The sequence below is a fragment of the Sarcophilus harrisii genome, chromosome 1 (assembly GCF_902635505.1).
Source record: "Sarcophilus harrisii chromosome 1, mSarHar1.11, whole genome shotgun sequence".
NCBI classification, from domain to species: Eukaryota; Metazoa; Chordata; class Mammalia; order Dasyuromorphia; family Dasyuridae; genus Sarcophilus; species Sarcophilus harrisii.
The window spans coordinates 689,357,071-689,363,359 of NC_045426.1; the positions used below are offsets into that span (position 1 = coordinate 689,357,071).

The following is a 6,289-nucleotide window of genomic DNA, read 5'->3' on the forward strand; positions in this document are numbered from 1 at the left end:
CTGCTTTGGTAGAACAATCATTCCTTAGGGGGTTGACTTTTAGTAGGAAAAGGGAGAAAACTGCAGCAGGCCTGGGCATTCTGTAGCCAGTTCCAGTGAGCTGACTATGCGGTTGGTTGAAACCTTCCTCAGTTGGCTGCAAAACTAAAACTCAGCATCTTCAAAAGTCAACTTTGGCTGTCCCTGCTGCTGTGTCTGGAGGAACTCATTGAGCTGAGGGAAAGAAAAGCTTTTGAACTTTCCCTGTTAGACCATGCGGTCCCAGGTAACCCCTCAACTTGTCATTCATTCCTTTCCATTTGGGATTCAGATGCTATAGGGAGGGGGTTGCCTGACCACAAAGAGAGAGAACCATGGGAATTCAAGAGATAAAGAGTCTAGGCTCATCAGCATAGCACTGATGTCCCAAAGAAGAAGAAATAACTTTGGGGAGCGGTTTTCAGAACCCCAACTTGTCAGCAATTTTGCCTTTAGATGTGAACTTGGAAAGACCAGTGCTTTCTAGGAATGAGTTCACTTTTGAGTACTCCCGCAGGGATGAAGGTGTAGGAGAGAATGTTCTCTACTCAGCGAGCCCTCAAGCTACTGGGGGAAATGATACTTTTGTTCTTTCTAGAATTGTAAAGTAAATGCTCCTCTGTAATAATGGCTCAGTGTCAAGTAGTTACATAGAACTGAGGGGCTCTTCACTGACTCCTAGCAAATGGGGGTGGGAGGATCATAGTCTTTGGTGGCTTAGAAAAAAGCCAGGGAGACAACCCTACGGCATTTCAGTGAATCTCGTCATCATCTCCAGAAGACCCAATTGGGGCAGAAAAGGTAGGCTCAGTCCTTCCGGGAGTGAGAGCGGGGGTCCAAGTGGGACATTCTCTGGTCAAGAGCAGGTCAGTGGCCAACTCTAAAACTATTCTGGGAACAGAGGAGGCCTTGAATCAGAGAGGGACAGTGGAACAGGACAAAGAATGGAGTTGGTTTGGGGAAAACAAGTAGTGCAAAAATTTCTGGGCCCCCCCTCTGGAACTCCGAGATTCAAAGAGTGGGAAGAATAATGGATGCTCTGAAGTGGTCGGGGGAGGGGTCTGTGTCCAGAGTCTGAACCTAAGAATGGAGGGAGAGATGGTTTTTCTCTTTTTGACCTAAGGCTGGCCTGAGCTAGCCCCCCGGTTAGCCAGCTATTGTCCTCACTCTCAATGAAGGCAAAAGAAGTTCAATGGGGGACATTGAGCCTGCTGCTCTTGGATGGGGGCCACCGCCTAAGGAGAAGGGGAAGTGAGTATCAGGGAGGGAGCCAGCAGCGATCTTGGGGGACGGTGGTGATCAGTGACCAACAGGACAGAGACAGGGACCAGGATGAGGGCTGTGAGGATGGCGGCCCAGCACCATCAGTTACTTTTCTTGGGTTATGTCTGTGACTGTGGAGCCTCAGAGACAACTGCGGTTGAGAGAATTTTCCTCCAAGACTCCTGAGCTGAGGGACTTGGATCTCACGCTGGGAGCCGATCACATCCGGCTGGGGGTCTTGGGGGTGGACATTCTTTTCCCAGGTATTTGGGGTGCTTTGGGATCATCCATCATTCTTCCTCTGAATCCGTCATCCCCACTAAGCTAACATTCAAGGACAGGGAAGATGCAAAAAGTAAACTCACACAGGCTGCTAAGGAAAGAGAAGAGACAAGGTGTTCACTTGAAGTTAGAGGAGACGGTCAAGAACTTCCCCGTCTACACCTACTCCAAAGGCGTCCCCAAGGAAGACACTGCTTTTATGCCAGACGACTGCTACTATGATGGATCCATGGAAGGGGCGCCGGGGTCTCTCGTGTCCATCAGCACTTGTTCGGGCCTCAGGAGCATAATGATCCTCCAGAAATCCGTTTATGGCATCGAACCCATTGAAACATCAGGACATTTTGAGCACGTCCTGTACCGCAGGGAGGGGCAGCTCCAAGGCTCCTGCAGAGTGACGGCGGAGGAAGGCCCGAGAGCCGGAAGCCGGGGGCAGAAGGAGAGCGCGGAAGGCAAAGAGGCGCGGAAACCGAGGCCCTCGGCTACGTCTGGTCCCACACCAAGTACCTGGAGCTCTTTGTGGTGGTCGACAACAGGCGCTTCCTGAGGTGGGGCAGCAACGTGACCCAGACGGTGCGCGCGGTGACGGACGCCCTCGCCCACGTTAACACCTACAGCCGGGCCGTCGGGCTCCGGGTGGTCCTGGTGGGCCTGGAGATCTGGACCGAGCGGGACCAGGTGAGGGTCTCGGGGGACCTGGGGGACGTCCTGCGGGCCTTCAACCGCTGGCGGGCGCGGGAGCTGGCGCGGCGGGCGAGGCACGACGCGGCCCACCTCATAGTGGGCGCCGCTGCGGGGGAGCGCGCGGGGGAGGCCTTTCTCGGCGGGGCCTGCGCGCCCGGGCGCGCGGCGGGAGTCGAAGCTTTCCCGCACGAAGATCCCGCCGCCTTCGCGGCGCTCCTGGCGCACGAGCTGGGCCACAACCTGGGCATGAGCCACGACCACCCGGCCTGCCTCTGCCCGGACCGGCCCTCCTGCCTCATGGGGGCCCCGGTCCGCCTGCAGGGCGGCTTCAGCAACTGCAGCCTCGGGGATTTCTACACCTTCGTGCGCCCCCCGCGCGGCGCCTGCCTCTACGACGAGCCCGCGGCCGCGCCGGCGCCCCGGGAGCCCCGCTGCGGGGACGGCGTGGTGGACGCGGGCGAGGAGTGCGACTGCGGCGACCCCGGCGCCTGCCCGGAGGCGGCCTGCTGCCTGCCCTCCTGCCGGAGGCGGCCGGGCGCCCAGTGCGCCGCCGGGCCCTGCTGCCGCGCGTGCAGGCTGGTGGAGGCCGCCAGGCCCTGCCGCCCCAGCGCCGACCAGTGCGACCTCCCCGAGTACTGCGACGGCGCGTCCCCGCACTGCCCGCCCGACAGCTACAAGCAGGACGGCGCCCCCTGCCGGGGCGAGGGCCGCTGCTACCGCGGCCGCTGCCGGAGCCTGCGCGGCCAGTGCGAGGCGCTGTTCGGGCCGGGCTCGCGAGCGGCCCCGCCCAGCTGCTACCGCGTCCTGAACGCGCGCGGGGACCGCTTTGGGAACTGCGGCGGCGGCGGGGCCGGCTTACGCCAGGCCTTTGTGGGCTGCGAGCCCCAGCACGCCCTGTGCGGGAAGCTGCTGTGTGAGCACGTGCCCAGGCTGCCCCGGATGCGGAAGCACCACACCCTGATCCAGGTCCCCCTCGGGGACACGTGGTGCTGGGCGGCGGACCTGTTCGAGGGCGCGGCGGGGCCCGAGGGCGGGGCCGTGCAGACGGGCACGTGGTGCGGCCCCCGCCGGGTCTGTGTGAACCGCACGTGCTCCGACGTGGGGGGGCCGCGGGCCGAGTGCGAGCCCGAGACCACGTGTCACGGCCGAGGGGTCTGCAACAACCTGCAGCACTGCCACTGTGACGCCGGCTCCGCCCCTCCCGCGTGCGAGGCCGCGGGCCCGGGGGGCAGCGTGGACAGAGGCCCCGCTCCGGAGGACAGGCCCCATTCTCTCAAGCTACTTCCCTTCTCTCGGCAGTCCGAGCCCCTCTGCTCACTAACAGCCCGCCTCCCCATCGGCCCTCTGCCCGTTGCTAAGACTCAGGGCCCCTTGGCCATGAGGGCGGACTCTGCGCAGCTTCTCATCTCCAGGCTCTGGTTAGCCCCTTTCCGATGTTTGCGCCCCCTGCTAACTTGACTACGGAGGAAATCGCGGCAAACAACAGCCAGGAAGCCAACAAGTCGGTTGTGCCCTTATCTGAGACGTTAGTTGTAATCGCCCTTTTTGCAGTATTAATGTGCTGCCTGGTATATGTACTGTTTTATCGGGAGAACAGGGTGAGGGAAGAGGAGCAGCAAGGGGAAGTTTTGTCTGTCATAGAAGAAGAGGAGGAGGAGGAACAGGAGGAAGAGGAGGAGGAAGAGCAAGTTTTGTCTGTCCTATTCAAATCAGAACCAATTTTAGAAGAGGAAGTGGCAGAATCTCAAATAGATGAAGAGGAAGAAGAGCAGGAAAGGGAGGAAGAGGAGAAAGGGAAGAAAAGGAAGAGGAGAGAAAAGGGGAGAGAAGAATATTGAAACATTAATGTAGAATAATATAGAAAAAAAGGAAGACAGTGACTAGAGGATGTGAAGAAATGGTATAAACAGACTGAATGTGTTCAGTTAGGTTGAGTGGGACCCAGGTTTGATGCCAATTACTGGATCCCTGAGGTTTGGAAAGGGAACAGGACCACTCTGTGTGGTCAAAGTAGAAGTGGGGATATCCAAGTCCCCTTCCCCCTTCTTCCTCACTTTTCCTCCTGACATAGAGGTTTTGAATAAAAGAATACACCAAGGTGTGTCCCAAAGTTATTATGTCTCTTCGAGCTGCCAAAAACCATGGGCCAGTTTTGGAAATGAGGCTCAGGGTCCAGAAGCAGAGCCGGTCACCTTCCCTCTTGGAACATATGTGGCCAAACCCTCTTGAGTTTGTTCCTCCTGCTTTTCCAGCCAGATCAATTGGGTTTTTTTTTTCTTAGTATGAAGATTAGTGTTAGATTAGGAATCTGAGGACCTGCATTGAAGTCTTGGCTTTGTCATAAGGATGTCTGTGACCTTGGGCCACATATTCTTCTTCTGTGGGAAATTTAAGGGAAATGGTTCTCAAAGAGTACGCCATGACACCTGAGTGCACTGTGAATTTTTCTGGGTGTGCTTTTTGGATGCCATTACAGATAAAACAAAATGGATAAATTTTACGTCTATTAAAAAACAAATTGTATATAACCAGTGTCTATGTAAGCCAGTAAATATGATATTCACTAAATCAAATATTAAATGTGCTCACTAAATTAAATATTAAAAGGCAGCATCCACAAGGCTGCCTCTCCAATCCCTTTGCTGCTTCTCTAGGCCTTCTGTCTGCTATAAAAGTCTTCTGACTCTTGGCCTGCCTTTGTGGCCCAGATCACAGAGTGTACACCAACCAGTTCTAAACTTAATTCATTCTAGTTCTCACTTCATTGTCTGGTTCATTCTCTGATTTCCTTTATCTCGGAAGCCATGGATTGCCCGGCCTCAGTGTTAGATGTCTTAATCTAGGGTAAACACAGGAATGGAGAGATCCAGGACTACCTATTGTGCTGGGTAACTGAGGAAGAAGCAGATGAAGGATTACCAACAGGACTCAGAACTTAGCCATATATAACACCCGAGGATTTCCTCTCATACATGGAACTTCTGAAAAACTACCCTAGATTTGAGGCACTCAGTAGGTCTACCCCAAATCAGTTCACCAGATTCCCCTAATAAAGTTTACTTTTACCAGCTTTCACTGAAAACAAAATATATTTAATAGAAACAATATAGCAAATGGAAGGACAAGGAAAAAGTTCTCCAACATTCACCAAATATACATGGGTTTTAGTCTTTTGGAGATTCTCACACCACCTAGGGTGGGCATATGTATTCATGAGCAGAAAACATACATAGATGGAATACTTATGAAATGTGTGGAGGTGAAATTTAGGTGAAGAGACACTTCATGCTGAGACACTTAATGAATGGATAAATAGGTAGATAGGTAAGGAGAGAGAGAGATTCCTACATTTGCGCTGAAATCATCAAGTATCAGAGCATATGTCTATTTAGTCTGGAGAGTCTTATCAACCCCTTTTCAGGTAGGTGGCACAATGGAGAAAGCACTGGTTCTTGAGCCTTGAAGACCTGAATTCAAATCTGATCTCAGTCATGTACTGGGTGACTGGAAAAAATAATAATAATAATAAATGCCTTATAAGGTTGTTGTGAGGATCTAATGAGACAATATCTGTAAAGCTCTTACAACGGTGCCTGGCACATATAGGTACTTAACAAATACTTGCCACTAGGTATTACAGTGGATTGTGTGCTGGAGTTTGAGTCAAGAAGAACTGAATTAAAATCTGGTCACAGACACTTAGGTGATATGTGTCTCTGGGCGTCATTTAATCCTGTTTGCCTCAGTTTCCTTAACTATAAAATGGGGATAATAAGAGTACCTCCCTCATAGGATTGTTGTGAGGATTAAATAAGATATTTGTAAATCTTTTTTTTCCCCTTGAAACAATTGGGATTAAGTGACTTGCCTAGTATCACACAACTAGAGAAGTTTAACACTTAACACATAACGTGGCTGAGATCAAATTTGAACTCAGGTCCTCCTGATTTCAGGGCTGGTGCTCTATGCACTGCACCACCTAGCTGCCCTGTTTGTAAATCTTTTAGCATTATGACTGATGTAGTAAGTGCTCATTTGTTAC

General features: G+C 52.9%; 1 pseudogene; it reads left to right on the forward strand.

Annotated features, from left to right (window-relative positions):
• Positions 1-253: 253 nt before the first annotated feature.
• On the forward strand, positions 254-3,705 carry LOC116420826 (annotated as a pseudogene).
• The last annotated feature ends 2,584 nt before the right edge of the window (positions 3,706-6,289 follow it).